The sequence below is a fragment of the Rattus norvegicus genome, chromosome 13 (assembly GCF_021556685.1).
Source record: "Rattus norvegicus strain SHRSP/BbbUtx chromosome 13, alternate assembly SHRSP_T2T, whole genome shotgun sequence".
Classification (NCBI taxonomy): Eukaryota; Metazoa; Chordata; class Mammalia; order Rodentia; family Muridae; genus Rattus; species Rattus norvegicus.
Genome location: NC_141546.1, coordinates 52280350 through 52296735, shown reverse-complemented (window position 1 = coordinate 52296735; position 16386 = coordinate 52280350). Strand labels below are relative to the sequence as shown.

The following is a 16386-nucleotide window of genomic DNA, read 5'->3' as shown; positions in this document are numbered from 1 at the left end:
ACCTGTTCTATTTAGTCTCCCTTGTTCATTGAATGCCTGTTCAACTAATTAATACGTTTAGTACTTAAACAAATTAAGATGTCACTAGTTCAGAATTACGGAGAACTCATCATTTTTAGGACTAGTGTTTAACTCTGTTGAGCGTCAGACCCAGTGTTTCTTTAATCCCCATATCAAAGATGTGCAGAGTAGAAAACAGATATATCTGAATCAGAATTATACTGTCCAGAGCTGGAAAGACCACAAACGTAGCAACATCTTCCCTATTATAAGGCTTGGCATTGGATAAACTTATTTTTAATGAATGTATTTTATGTGTTTAGGTGTTTTGTATACATTTATTTCTGTGCACCATGTGTGCCTGGTGAATCAGAAGCCAGGGAAAGGTGTCAGATCCCTGGAGCTGGAGTTACCATGATTGTGAGCTACTACACGGGTACTTGGGATTTAACCCTGGCCCTCTAAGAAGATGTCAGTGCTCTTGCTCTCTGTGCCTTCTCTCTGTCCCCCAGAGACTGGTTTTTCTTTGTGTTTTCATTAAACACAATCAGGAGAGTAGATTTATCCAGCAAAGCAGACTTCTTTGTTCAGTAGAATGGTGGGTTTGTTTTTAACCTTTCTTTTGGAAATATTTATTTATTTGTATTTGTTGTGAGTGGTTTACAGGGCCCACAGAGGCATGAAGAGAGCATTGTGTCCCCAGAAATTGGAGTTACAGACAGTTGTGAGCTGTCATTGGGATCTGACAATTGGAACAGGCAATGCTCTAAACCAATGACTCATTTCTTCAAACCCAGTTCAGAAATCTTTAAATGTCAAAATGTAAGAATTCAAGAATGTGATTTTTTCAAATAATAAAGATGTAAAAATTGTAGTTCCCATTTTGTTCTCTTGTAAAAATTTTTTCCTCATTGGTGATAATGTTTATTAAATCTGTAATTGTGAACATTAATTCAGTCATGGATCAACATTGCTTCTGTCAGTATACTTTGCCCATAGGTCAAGCACAAGCTTCCCTACTATCCTAACAGCTTCTACTTGGATCAACAGCTACAAACTCATTATTACACATCAAAGACTGCTACCAAAATGTTAGGTTTATAGTGCGGGGGTGGGTGGGTGGTAGATATGTATAAACATAAACACATCACTGGAATTGGAGGAAATTAGCAAAGTTCTGAGGTTGTGAGCAGCACAGATGGATTCTTTGTAAGTGGGATGTATAATGATCAGGGAATCTCTATGAGGAGTTAAGGTGTTGATAAAGAATGGTCCAGGGCTATCAGTGTGAAATGAGTAGGAAAGGGGACAGCATGTAAAGAAAAAGAAAAAGGTCAGCATGTCCATAATATGGGAAAGGTGGTGGGGGACAGAATGGAATGGCTTGAGTGATATATACAGAGGCTGAATTTTATTCAATTAAAATGTGGAAAATATTGATGTATTTTAAACAATGTTTAATACAACCTGATTTATGTTGCTAGAAGTCGACTTTCTCCCTAGAATGACACTTGCAGGGAGGTGAGGTGGAAGCTTGGAGATCAGCTAAAAATCTCTCTCATCAGTGCTAGCGCTCCATCTCACGAGTTCCAACTGAAACGGGAGCAGAGCTCCCATGTGTCTGAGTCAGAGGGAAAGGATTTTTTTTTTTCATGAATTGAATTCAGTTGTAAAAGAAAAGGAGAAGTCAAATGCAAACTCTTTTGGGAAGATATACTCTTGAGTATATTGGTACATTTATAGATGAGATTCAAATCGAGGCAAGTTTAAAGAAAGAATAGATGAAGACTTCCATTGTCTGCTGGGTTGTGTCCAAGGCAGCCAATGGATTGTCAAGAATGCAGCAATGAATTTACATTTAGAGCCTTAACGGTAGCTGATATTTCTATGTGTAAAGCATGTCAGAACCTGTGTGAAACAGCTCAGAGACAGATGTAATAATGCATCTAAAATTAGTGCAACAAGAAGCCATATGCAAAAATGTTTATACAAACTAGAGTAACTTGGACAGGCCAAGAACAGGATCTGGTTCATAAATTTTGCAAATCATAAATCTGATTCAAGGTCTGGTACATCTGGGTGTCAGCACGAAAGACATAGCTCCTGGTGCAAATTTGTGGGTCACCCAGGAAGGCAGAGAGGGGCAACACTGAGCCCTGAGCAGGTGACAGCCATCCTTAAATGTTAGGCAGATAAAGAAGATCCTAGATGGAAGCTTCTGTGAAAAAGTCAGTCAGAACCAGTGACTGACGTATAGATGATATTTTGGAAGCTGACCAAAGACAGTGGTTAGAGAAGCTAAGAGTAGCTCTATTTACTGCTGCTGGGACAATTTGTCAACATGGTGGTTTGAATATGCTTGGCCCAGGGAGTGGCACTATTAGGAGGTTTGACCTTGTTGGAGTGGGTGTGGCCTTGTTGGAGGAAGTGTGTTACTAAGGCAGTAGGTTTTAAGGCCCTCTTTCTAGCTAGATGAAAACAGTCTGCTTCTGGCTTCCTTTGGAGGGCCCTGCCTGTCTGGACACTGTTGAGCCTCCCGCCATGATGAAAATGGATTGCACCTCAGAACTTGTAAGCCAGCCCTAATTAAATGTTGACCTTTATGAGAAAAAAAAAAAAAGACAGAGAAGGGATTGACAGTGCTAACACGGACATCATTGCCACACATATCAAAACCAGTGTTTAAAAGGATTCTATAAGACCGTATTACTCTTAGAATAGAGATACGTTCTTGGAGCCTGGAAGTTCTGGGAAGATTTGGTTCTTGTCTCCTTCTGAAGCTTCATCATTTCCCACACTTTGCAGCTCTTCAGAGCATATGTAGCTCCTTCCATTTTTTTTTGCATATAGACTCTATCTATAACTCCATTGTTTTTTCTGCCTAGACTATTCTTTCTTCTCCCCAGGCACACTTAACCATCTACTGCTGTTTAAGATACATATTCAACCTTTTTATTTCAAGCAAACTTTGCAATATCAAGATGAGACCAATTGTAATATCACGTGCTTACACCAAAGCATCAAGGGCTAATGATGACTAACTAGAGACTGTGATAAGGTAGGGCATGAAGCCGGCCTAGTTTTGATGATCATTTTCTCCTATTGCCAGGCAAAGGATTGTCTTGTGTCAGAAGCTCATTGGTTGAATGAAAGATGTTAATGTCCACTTCTGTAGTTACCCTCATGTTATCTGATTATTCCCAGATATAAACTTTATTCCACTTGACAGCATACAAAAAGAAAACGGACACCCTTTGTAAGTCAAACAAAGAGAAAGTTTTAGTTTTTTTAATTGGTTTGCAAAAAAAATATATAGTTTAGTGGTGCAAACTGCACCACCGCAGGCCAACAATAAGATTGTAATCTTTGAAAAAGTTAAAACTCCCTTCAAGATTACGTTTTATATTTAAATGTACAGGTACTGACCAATTACAAGAATTTATATAAGCTAAAAACAGTCTTAATAAACAGCACGCCTTATGTCTGAACTTATACTTTCGTGTGGGAAAATACTAAAAGATTTTTGTATAAATGTTAAACTTTTATTTATAACTTTATTGCTATATAAAACCCTCTGTAGAGGCTTACTGCCTAAAAATTCCAGTTTAGATTATAATCCACAGAAACCTGATTCTGCAAATAGGGTATTTTAATTTTTTGACTTTGATGCTTCAGTTCTCTGCTGTTTCCTATGATGAGGAAAATAAAACCAGGAAACCTTAGGTGATGCAACAGTGCACAGTTCACTGTGCTTTCAGAAAGCCTGGGGCATCTCATTTTCCCAAAATATCTAAGTCAGAGACTTCGAACAGTCCATAAACAAGTCATTCACTGCTGGGAATGTTCCCAGTCACAATAGTGCAAAATGCATTGTTTCAACACGGAATCTAAATCAACCCCCACAGTCTGTCAAAGCAAGGTGTGAAGTGCTAGTCAACACACTAATTTAGACACATTTCAGACAGACTGTCCTAGGGAGTCAAGTGAAAACTTAAGGTAGTTGTCCAGTATTTCAAGACTCCATAGTGATTTCACTAAATGAAAGATTTCATTTGCTTCATGTAACTGAATAAATGACTTGAATCTTTACTTGACTAGAACTGAGCTAGACTACTGTCCACTGCCAGTTACAGTATATGCATAGTACTCAGATGCTTTGAAAAATTCCTCATAGTTCTTCAGGATAAGCATGCAATACAATTATTTGAAATTATATCAAAGCATTATTTGTTCAGATAATTTCTCAAAATATATTTTATGCTGAAAAGTCATGCCACAATAATTGTAATAATTGACTTAAACATTTAAAAATACATTTTAAATCAAAGCGTTTATAAGAAAATATAATGAACTATGCAACATTATGATTATGTTTTTTTAAACCTGAAAACAAGAACATTAAAAATAGATCATGATGGCGATAAACAAGATGAATTATGATGTAACGATTGTTCTTTATTTCTTGGAAGAATTTTAAGAATTAGAGACCAGTTATTTTTTTCAGGGTAGTAGCTCTCAAAGGTAGAGCACTGTTCAGATCTCTCTTGTTCTTCAATCTGTGCCATGACTTTAAACACTGATTTTGATCATAAAAACATTCTGCCTTTCATGTGTTATTAGTTCCATCAAAAGGTTCTTCAACACAGATGTATTTATTTCTCCATTCCATATCATCAGGTCTTGAGATGGCTTTGTCTTTACAAACTGAAGTCATCTGAGTGTTCTAGTCAAATTCTGTAGCATGATAGTTAAGAAAGCCCAATAAGTGGTCTCCAAGATTGAATTCATTCTTTGAGAGGTAAGGAGGAACATTACATGGAGCACGATGTACAAGGCGCAGTGTTACAAAACTGCTAAAAGATTCTGGGTAAGTGGTTTTGAGGGATAGAAGGATGTGTTCAGGTAGGTTTGTAAATACTCTACAAGCATCAATAGAAGAATATAGCTGCTTAACGTACCACAACTGGTATCATTTACACCATGGTAACTTGCCTGCTTCTTTTTATATTATTATTAAATTATTTTCTTTATTTACATTAGAAATGTTGCTCGATTCCTCTTCACCGCCACCCCTTTTGCTTTTGAGAAGGTGCTTTCCCACTAACGCACTCAACCACGCCACCTCAACCCCACCAACATCCCTCCTGCTCTGGGACATCAAGTTTCTACAGCATTTTCCATTGAGGAACGACAAGGCAATACTTTGCTTAAGCTCAGGGGACCACAGATCAGCCCATGTATGCTCTTTGGTTGGTGACTCAGTCTCTGGGAGCACACAGAGGTCCAGGATGGTTGATGCTGTTGGTCCTCCTATGGACCCTCCAGCTCTTTCAGTCCTACCCCTAACTCTTCCATAAGGGTCCCCGACCTAGGTCCAATGGTTGACTGTAGGTATCTGCACCTGTCTCAGTCAGCTGCTGATAGAACCTCTCAGAGGACAGCCATGGTAGGCTCCTGTCATGCATGTCCTTTTGGATTTGGGTTAACTCACTCAGGATATTTTCTAGTTCCATCCATTTGCCTGCAAAATTCATTATGTCCTCAGTTTTAATAGCAGAATAGTATTCCATTGTGTAAATGAATGACATGTTATATATCCATTCTTCAGTTGAGGGACATCTGGCTTATTTTCAGCTTTTGGTTGTAACAGATAAGGCTGCTATGAACTTAGTGAAGCACGTGTCCTTGTTGTATGGTGGAATATCTTTTGAGTATATTGTCGGGAACAGTATAGCTGGGTTTTCAGGTAAAACTATTTCTAATTTTCTGAGGAAGTAGCAGATTGATTGCCAGAGTGGTTGTACACTTTTCAATTGCATCAGCACTGGAGGAGTGTTCCTCTTTCTCTACATCCTTGCCAGTATATACTATCGCTTGAATTTTTGATCTTAGCCATTCTGATTGGTGTAAGGTAGAATGGTAAGGTTGTTTTGATTTGCATTTTCCTGATGACTAAGGATGCTAAACAATTCTTTAAGTGCTTCTTGGGTAACTGAGATTCTTCTGTTGAGAATTCTCTGTTTAGCTCTGTACCCCATTTTAACTGAGTTGTTTAATTTTTTGGAGTCTAACTTCTTGAGTTCTTTGTATATTTTGGATATTAGCCCTTTATTGGATGTAGGGTTAGTGAAGAACTTTTCTCAATCTGTAGATTGTCGTTTTGTCCTATTGACAGTGTCCATAGCCTTACAGAAGATTTTCAGTTTCATGAGGTCCCATTTGTCTATTGTTGATCTTGGAGCCTGAGCCATTGATGATCTGTTCATGAAATTTTCCCTTCAGTGTATCTGGTTTTATGTGGAAGTCCTTGATCCACTTGGAATTGAGCTTTGTACAAGGTGGTAAATATGGATACATTTGTATTCTTCTACATGGAGTTTGCCAGTTAGACCAGCACCATTTGTCAAAGATCAAGTGTCTATAGATATGTGAGTTTATTTCTGGGTTTCAATTCTATTCCATTGATCAATCTGTCTGCATCTATACCAATGCCGTGTGGTTTTTTATCACTATTGCTCTGTAATACAGCTTGAAGTCAGGGATGGTGATTCCCCCAGGAATTCTTTTATTGTTGAAAATTATTTCCATTATCCTGTGTTTTTTGTTTTCCCATATGAAGTTGAGAATTGCTCTTTCCATGTCTGTGAAGAATTGTGTTAGAATTTTGATCGGGATTGCCTTGAATCTGTAGATTGTTTTTGGGAAGATGGCTATTTTTACTATGTTAATCCTACCAATCCATGAGCATGGGAGATATTTCCATCTTCTAAGGTCTTCTTGGATTTCTTTCTTTAGGAACTTGAAGTTCTTGTCATACAGAACTTTCACTTGCTTGGTTAGAGTTACACCAAGATGTTTTATATTATTTGTGACCATTGTGAAGGGTGTTGTTTCCCTAATTTCTTTCTCAGCTCAACTGTCATTGGTATAAAGGAAGGCTACTGAAGTGTTTGAGTTAATTTTATGTCCAGACACTTTGCTGAACTTGTATATCAGTTGTAGACATTCTCTGGTAGTATTTTGGGAGTTGCTATGTATAGTATCATGTCATCCACAAATAGTGATACCTTAACTCCTTCCTTTCTAATTTGTATCCCCTTGATCTCCTTTCGTTGTTTATTTGTTCTAGCTAGAACTTCAAGTACTATATTGAATACATAGGGAGAGAGTTGTCCCTGCTTTTAGTGGGAATGCTTTAAGTTTTTTTCCATTTAATTTGATGTTAGTTATGGCTTGCTGTATATTATTTTAATTATGCTTAGGAATGTGCCCTGTATCCATGGTTTCTCTAATACTTTTAACATGAAGGGGTGTTGGATTTATCAAATACTTTTTCAGTATCCAATGAGATAGTCATGTTATTTTTTTTCTTTCTGTTTTTTTGTTTGTTTCTTTTGTTTGTTTTTATAATTCATTTGTCTGTTGGAGGGATGGTCTTAACATTTTGAGCCCAATCACAATTATGCTCTTATTTAAGAAAGCATGCAGTAAAAGTGTGCTGGAAACAAGTCACCATTTCTTTCTTTCAGCGCACCCTTATACTTGATCTTCCTTGGAGAAGCTCAGAGTCCTCAGACTGGCTGCTCTCACAGGATGCTCTCACATGCATGATGCATTAGTGGACTTTCTGTTTGTTAATATGGTGGATTAATATGATGGAATTTTGTATATTGAACTCTCCCTGCATCCTTTGGGTCAAGCCTATTTGATCTTGATGGCTGATATTTTTGATGTGTTCCTGAATTCGGTTTACAAATACTTTACTATTTTTTTTTTTATCAATGTTCACAGGAGAAATCAGTCTGAAGTTCTCTTTCCTTGTTTAGTCTTTGTGTGGCTTATGTACCAGGGTGACAATGGCCTTGTAGAATGAGTCTGGTAGCATGACTTATGTTTCTATTTTGAGGAATAGTTTGAAGGAATATTGTTATAAACTTTTCTTTGAAATTCTGGTAGAATTCTGCACTAAAACCGTCTGGCCCTGGGCTGTTTGGGGGTGTTATGGGACTGTTTAGATTCTTTACCTCATCATGATTTAACTTTTGTATGTGCTATCTGTCTAGAAAATCAAGCATTTCATCTAGATTTTCCAGTTTTGCTGAGTATAGGCTATTGTTGTAAGATTTGATGATTTTTTGAATCTCCTCACTTTCTTTTGTTATGTGTCCCTTTTTATTTTTGATTTTGTTAATTTGTATACTGTCTGTGTCCTTTATTTAGTTTGACTAAAGGTTTAATCTACCCTGTTGATTTTCTCAAAGAACAGCTCTTAGTTTTGTGGATTTTTTTGTGTTCTCTTTGTTTCTAATTGGTTGATTTCAGTCCAGAGTTTGACTATTTCCTGCCATCTACTCCTCTTGAGTGTGTTTGCCTCTTTTTGTTTTAGAGCTTTCAGGTGTGATATTAAGTTTCTAGTCTAGGATCTCTCAAATTTCTTTATAAAGTTACTTAGTGCTGTGAATTTTCCTTTTAGCACTGCTTTCATTGTGTCCCATAGACTTGGGTCACCCATGGTGATCTGATGTTATCCAAGGGATTACTTCAGTTTTCTTGTATCTATCTACTATTAAAGCTTGCTTTATGTCTGATTATATGGTCAATTTTAGAGAAGGAATCATGAGGTGCTGAGAAGAAGGTATATCCTTTGTTTTAGAGTGAAATGTTTTATATATGTATATGTATAATCCACTTGGTTCATAACTTCTTATTTTATTGGTGAGAGTGGGGTGTTGAAGTCTCCTACTATTATTGTGTGAAGTTCAATGTGTTTTTGAGATTAAGTAAAGTTTCCTTTCTGAATGTGCGTGCCCTTGTGTTTGGGAAATGGATGTTCAGAATTGAGATTTCATTTTGGTAGATTTTCCTTTGATGAGTATGAAGTGGACTTCCCTATCTTGTTTGATACTTTGTGATTGAAAGTCTATTTTATTGGATATTAGAATGACTACTACAGCTTGTTTCTTGGAACCATTTGCTTAGAAAACTTTTTTCCAGCCTTTTACACTGAGGTAATATCTGTCTTTGTTACTGATCTGTGTTTCTTTTATACAGCAAAATAGATCCTGTTTATATATCCAGTTTGTTAGCCGATGTCATTTTATTGGGGAATTGAGTCCATTGAAGTTGAGAGATATTAAAGACCGGTAATTGTTAGTTCCTGTTATGTTTGTTGTTGGAGATGGTATTATGTGTGTGTGTGTGATTCTCTTGTTTTTGTTGTGAATTCTTTAATTTCTTGTGTTTTCTTGGGTATAGTTTTCTTCCTTGTGTTGGAGATTTCATTCCAGTATCTTCTGTAGGGCTGGATTAGTGGGAAGATATTGTTTAAATTTGGTTTTGTCATGAAATATCTTGGTTTCTCTATGATGACTTAGTTTTGCTGGGTATAGCATCCTAGGCTGGCATTTGTGTTCTTTTAGATGTGTGGATACATCTGTCCAGTATCTTCTGGCTTTTAGAGACTCTGTTTAGAAATCTTATGTAATTTTGATAGGTCTGTGTTTATATGCTGCTTGGTCTTTATTGCTTACCGCTTTTTTGTTGTTATTGCTGTTGTTCTGTGCATTTAGTATTTTGATTATTATATGATGAGAGGATTTTCTTTTGGGGTCCAAAATATTTGGTGCTCTGTAGCCTTCCTGTACATTTATGGCCACCTCTTTCTTTAGGTTTGAAAATTTTCTTCTATAATTTTGTGGAAGATGTTTTCTGGCCCTTGAACTGGGAATCTTTGCTCTCTTCTATTCCTATTATTCTTAGGTTTGTTCTTTCCATTTAGTCCTGGATGTTTTGGGTTAAAAGTTTTTTCTGTTTTGAATTTTCTTTGACTGTTGTGTCATCTATGGTATCTTCTATGCCTGAGATTTTTTTTTCTATCTCTTATATTCTGTTGATGATGCTTGCATCTGTAGCCCTTGATTTCTTTTGCAAGTTTTCCATCTTCAAAGTTGACTCCATTTGTGATGTCTTTATTGCTTTTATTTCCATTTTTAAGTTTTGGAACTAAAATTTTGTTCAGTTCATTTACCTGTTTGGTCATGGTTTCCTGTATTTCTTTAAGTAAATTATTTATATCTTCCTTAAAGGTCTCTATCATCTTCATGAGATGGGATTTTAAGTCAGAATCTTCCTTTTCAGGTACGTTAGGATATTCAGGGCTTGGTGTGGTGGGAAAACTGGGTTCTAAGGGTACCAAATTACATTGGCTTCTGTTGATTATCTTGTGCTTACCTCTTGCTATCTGGTGTTAACTGGCTTAGTGAAACTCCTCAACAAGTGACTGCTCTGTGGCATGGTGACCTATTTCTTGGCCACGAATGGTTTCTTAATCACTGTTCTATTGCAGAAAAGAGACAGCATGACCCAGGCAATCTTGTAAAATAAAGTGTTCAACTGGGGGACTTGTTTATGCTTTCAGAAGTTTAGACCATTATTATCATCACAGGGAACACGGAGACATTCAAATGCAGAGAAGTAGTTCAGAACTACATCTTGATTCATAGTCCCAGAGAAAGACTCTAGGCTTAGTATGGTTTTTAAATCCTCAAAGCTCATCCCCCAGTAACTCGCTTCCTCCAACAAGGCCACTCCTATTTTTTTTCACATACTGCCCCTCCCTGATGACTAAGCACTCAAATACATACACCAATGGGAACCATTCTTATTCAAGCAACCACAGGTGGATATCTGTAGTCACCTCCTTCAAGCCTCAGGGGTCATCACTGAAAAGGAAGAAGGGGCATAAAGATGTGTGTGTGTGTGTGTGTATGTGTGTGTGTGTGTGTGTGTGTGTGTGTGTGTGAGAGAGAGAGAGAGAGAGAGAGAGAGAGAGAGAGAGAGAGAGAGAGAGAGTTTTAACAGATTGCTCTGAAAAGGACACATTTCATCCAGCAGGGATGTTTCCTAAGGAGTAAGGTAAACTACACAAAATAGTTTCAGGAGGTCCCTCAAATGACCAGATTCACTAAGACCTGCCCTTTAACACTATACAAGCCAATCAGCAAAGACAACTATGAGACTGGAGTGCTTCCTGGAGAAAATTTAGATGAGAATCATTTAGGAAGAGTTTTCTCTAACCTGTTGAGCTGTCTGCTGAGCTCTGTAGTATGTTCCTGGTTCCCAGTTTTTGGGAGCTCTCACCCATGCTGGTTTGAGATTTGGTGATATCGCTGCTATTGAGTCATTTCTCCTCCTGTAAGAAACCCTTTCAAATGCATTGGTTCACAAAGTTGGACTTTGATGGTATCCATACTATGATCTACTATGGGTTGAGTAGATGTGTGTGTGTGTGTGTGTGTGTGTGTGTGTTGTGTTGTGTTTCCCCAGGGGTTGGGGGAAATCATCACTAAGTCAGTTTCCCATACATTTATGATAAAAAAAACAAACCCAAAGTTACAAGTGGAATAAATATGTTTCACTAACCAGATTCACTAGGCCCCTTCCCTGCCAGAGTAAGTTATCAAAGCTGAGTCCTTCCCTGAGACGCAAGCCAAGCTGCACAAAAGATTTTCAGAAAGCTTTCTCTAGTACCTGATGGAAGCAGTTTAAAAAAAGACCCACAGCCAAACATTGGCCAGAGCTAGGGGAACCCCAAGGAATGGGGTTGAGGCAGGGCTGTAGGAGGCAGAGGAGCTGAGGACATCAGGAGAACATTGCCCACAGAATCAACTAAACAGGCAGGGTTCATAGACTTCACAGAGACTGAAATGACAATCACTGAGCCTGCATGGGTCTACTTTAGTTCCTCTGCATAAATGCTGTGATTGTTTAGCTTGGGGTTTTTGTGGGAATCCTAAGAGAAGGAGTAGAAGATGTATTTGATTCTTTTGTCTGCTCTTGGGACCATTTTCCTACTACCTAGTTGTCTCTGCCAGCCTTGATATGAAGGTTTGCAACTAGTCTCAGTGCATTTTTAAATGATTTTTAAAAGATTTACTTATTTAATGTATGTGAGTACCAGTAGCTGTCTTCAGACACACCAGAAGAGGACATTGGATACCATCACACATGGTTGTGAGCCACTATGTGGTTGCTGGGAATTGAGCTCAGGACCTCTGGAAGAATACTCAGTGTTCTTAACCATTGAGTCATCTCTCCAGCCCATCAGTACATCTTGTTATGCTGAGTTTAGTCAATATCCTTGAGAGGTCTGCTCTTTTCTGAAGGGATATGAAGAAGCAGGGCAACTTAAGCAGATGGGAAATAGGGGTGAGGGAGGCTGGGAGGCCTTGATGGGCAGAGAGGAGACTGCAGTCAGGATATTCATATGAGAGAAGAATACATTAAAAATCAATAAATAAAAATCAAGACTTTAAGACCAGACCAGCTGATTGGAAGAAGCAGGAACTAGCAGAGGCGGTTTAGATCAACCAAGGCACCTGGAAAGGCCACTGTTGAACTGCCTGCAGGCTGTGTTGTGTGCTCCAGGCTATAAGATGTGTCAGCTGTCACCCATACTGGGGTGAGCTTTGCTGATAAAGCTCTCTTTGAGTCATTTCTCCTCCTGTACGTAACTCCAGTAAAACTCAGAGTTGGACTTTAGTGTTTTCTGTACTTTGATCTGTTGGGGGATCCCTATCTGGGTTAATTAGATATGTGTGCTGGTTTCCCCAGTGGGGGAGGCATGAGAATAGCCTCGCTGTCCTTTTTAGGAGACAGTCTCACAATGGATATTTTGGTCCTCTGGCTTTTAGAATCTCTCTGTCCCTTCTACTGAGATATTATATCTACTGGGCCTGGGTTCCCCACAATCAGTTGATCTCTGCACTATGACCAGTTGATATCATATAATGGTTTTGATTTCTTACAAAAAGAAGCTTTTTTGATGGGGGGGGTAAGAGCTACATTTATCTATAGGTATAAGGATACGATTTTAGAATTCAGGAGCTAGGATTTATGTTGCTCTAGGAAAAAGATAGTAATATGTTCTCCTGTGAGAGCTGTGACCTTTCTTACCCAAGGGGAATGGCAAGGTTCCTAGTGTGATGTATAATTTGCCTCCCGTTGAACGGGCTTTAAGTCCAGTTAGACTGTTGCTGATGCTGTCAGATATGAGTACTGCTATTGTGCCTTTAGGGATAGCTTGACATGCTGCTCATTATTGTGGTTCATACGTTCCACAGCTGCTATTCAGGACTACGTATTACTTCCCTCCCCAGGCAGATGGTACAATGAAAGCTAGCCCACAGGAAGGAAGCTTTCAGATCGGATCTAGCTTTCCAGATTAGATCTGAGCACCATGTCCAAGTGTGTGGTACCTTTAGCAACTGGGGTTTACTTTTCACCCTCTGGAAGGCAACCAACGGTCCCAGGAATAAGCAGCCTATATTATTTTGTGAGTTGCATGGACTACCCTTACCAACTCAAATGGAGGGTTCTCCTGTCTTGTGTTGGAAGTTTTGTCAGATAGTCTATGGATCTTATGGAGAGAACTGTCAGCCCAAGTGGCATGGCTTATATAAACTATTTATAAGTTTGGGTAAGTACAAAATAATATGATTTTTGAGGCTTTTGAATTTTATTACCTAGAGTTTAAGCTGTAAGGTTATTCCCACGCACGCAGAGGGGAATGAACAAGTTTGAACCTGCAGTTCCTTAAAGTCAAAGTAGGAGGAAAACAAGAAAGTTTTAAGTATCAAAAATGCATCTGCGGGGTGCTGTGGAGATGGTTCAATGGGAAGAGTGTTTGCTTTTGCAAGCATGAAGACCTAAGTTTGAACCCCAGAACACATGGAAAAGTAACTATGCATGTATGTAACCATAATCCTAGGGCTCAGAGATAAGGAGTCACTGGCCACACAGTCTACCCTAAATACTGAGCACAGCTTTAGTGAGGGACACCGACTCGGAAACTCATGTTAGAGTGATAGAGAAGACACCCAACATTAACTGTTTGCCTTCACATGTACACAGATGGATGAGCACGTGTACACCACACACAGACGCACACATACACACACATGCACACACACATACAAACACAGAGACACAGACACATACAGAGAGACAGACAGACACACAAGTACTCACACACATACACACACAGAGACAGACACATACACACACACCACACACAGACGCACACATGCACACACATGCACACACAAACACAGAGACACAGACACATACAGAGAGACAGACAGACACACAAGTACTCACACACATACACACACAGAGACAGACACATACACACACACACACACAAAGACAGACAGACAGACAGACACACGCACACACACACACATGAAAACACAAAACCCTATGATATTTCCTAATTAGGGATTATAGTCACTTTGGGGGCTCTACTTGCCTACTTGTCTCCCACACACTATGTACATATTTCAAACACTAAGGTATGTGTGTGCTCTTTTTTTTTTTTTTTTTTTTGGTTCTTTTTTTCAGAGCTGGGGACCGAACCCAGGGCCTTGTGCTTCCTAGGCAAGCGCTCTACCACTGAGCTAAATCCCCAACCCCTGCTCTTTTGTTTTTAAATGCAAGTAGATAGTAAACTTGTACTAGATCCATTTAATTGTACTGTTGAATTCATAGTGACCTTTAAAAAAAAACTGTAGGCATGTTCTTGCTGGCCAGCTCACTAAGAATCCCGTCATTCATTCGGTCCTTCTCCTATGCTTCCTTCTGCAATAGACGGAGACCATTCTAGGAAGCCACAACCAGTCAAATACAGAGAATGACTAACCTTGAGGTATCAAACCAATAGATGTGTAACACAAGTCTTAGGAAACTTACTTAAGGCTCAGAAAACTTCACAGAAGAGGGAGCAGAAAGAGTGTAAAAGCTAGAGAATCAGGAAGTCTGCAGCAAGATAGCGTCTTTTACATGTACGGGAAGGGTACCCTCATGAAACTTCAATAATGGCTTGCTACCTTTGCAAGACCTGAGCAGTAGCAAAATCAGTTGATATGCTAAAATTCATTGGGGGGAATTTCAGAGGCCCCCACCAAAGATGAAGTCTTAAAGTTAGTTACGGACTGCTGAGTATGAGAAATAGTCTTTCCTGTAGTGATCTCCCTAATTAGTTATGTGATACCATGTAGTTATCCCTAAGCACACACAAACATAGACACACACATCTACATATCACACACACACACACACACACACACACACACACGTGCCACTAAACAAACTCAGTATGGTTTACTTTCATGTGTGTGTGTGTGTGTGTGTGTGTGAATGTGTGCACATGTGTAGGGGTGTGTGTGTAGGAGTGTATGTGTTTGTACTCAGGGATATGTGTGTAGGAGTGTGTGTGTGTGTGTGTGTGTGTGTGTGTGTGTGTGTAGGGATGTGTATATTTGTAGGTGTGTGTGTGTACCAATAGTTAAAGAATAAAAGGCCATGAATTTGAGATGGAGCTGTGTATTGGACACAGGAGGGCTTCTGGGGATAAGAGAGTGGGGGAAATAATGGAAATACAGTATACATACTTGTGAAATTGGTCAGGGATATATGTGGTGGGGTGGGAGAGTACTCCGATCAAAAGAAACAAGTTAACTTTGTAAGACAAGACCAGGTTTTCATTGCTCTCCTTTCACTATTGAGTAGCACAGAACAACCCCAAATGTAGAGGCACTCCTGTCTGGAACCTGAATTCACTGAGGCACAAAGGAGATTCTCACTCCACTGCTCACAGAAATACCTGCATAAAACTAAAAGAAACCTCCACCAGTAGCCCTGAAAAAAAAACAAATTGGGAGGCTCTTTAAGGCCAGTGAAGGTAGTTTTGCATAGGAAAGCCACAAAACTGAGAAACAGGCATATCATTTGAGTCTGAGCTCCCCATGGTAAATAACAGGAGTTGGCAGACATAAGCAGAAAGACAGTTGGTTTGGGTCACTTGGTCATCTTCAGCGGACTTCAGAGCCTCGCACCAGATCAGCCACTGTGCTATCTTGCCAACCCTATGTCATTATACTCATGTGGAGTCTGTTTTGTCATATCCTGGGTAAGAAAATTATTGATTGACTTGGGAGGGATGTATCGCGCGTGAATAAAGCTTTCTCAAAAGGGTATTTAAAAGGAGCAATATTTGTGTCATTTAAGACTGTTTTCCTTCAGAGGAAAACTGAGACGAACTACTAACAGCATGATTATTTGAATTAAGGAAGTAAGAAGCCATTGCACTGACTTTGAACGACTTTTTTTTTTTTTTTTACTTCCTGCAAAGAGGACCCTTTACAGTATTTTTGGAGAAGTTAGTAAAACCGAATCTGACATCACCATCTAGCACTTCATGTAGCTAGCAAGTGGTTTGTCCTTAGAGTAGCAGAGAAGGAAACTTGCTCCCCATCCGATAAGACAGAGGGCAAAGTACGCATCCATTTTAGTTTTGACCTAGCTTTACAGAGAGACAAACTTCTGGAG

The 16386-nt window shown here is 39.0% G+C and overlaps 1 protein-coding gene and 1 pseudogene across 23 annotated transcripts in view; one reads left to right on the top strand and one right to left on the bottom strand.

The window, feature by feature from the left end:
- Nucleotides 1–4480: 4480 nt before the first annotated feature.
- Tent2-ps1 (terminal nucleotidyltransferase 2, pseudogene 1) lies at nt 4481–7609 on the bottom strand (annotated as a pseudogene).
- Nucleotides 7610–15171: 7562 nt separating this feature from the next.
- The window catches only part of Ptprc (protein tyrosine phosphatase, receptor type, C), a 112884-nt gene continuing 111669 nt past the window's right edge, over nt 15172–16386 (top strand). For 8 of the 23 annotated variants that reach the window (XM_087580048.1, XM_087580044.1, XM_087580042.1 and 5 more), the window contains exon 1: nt 16290–16332. The gene's annotated coding sequence lies outside the window, so the exon portion shown is untranslated. 23 annotated transcript variants of the gene reach the window in all.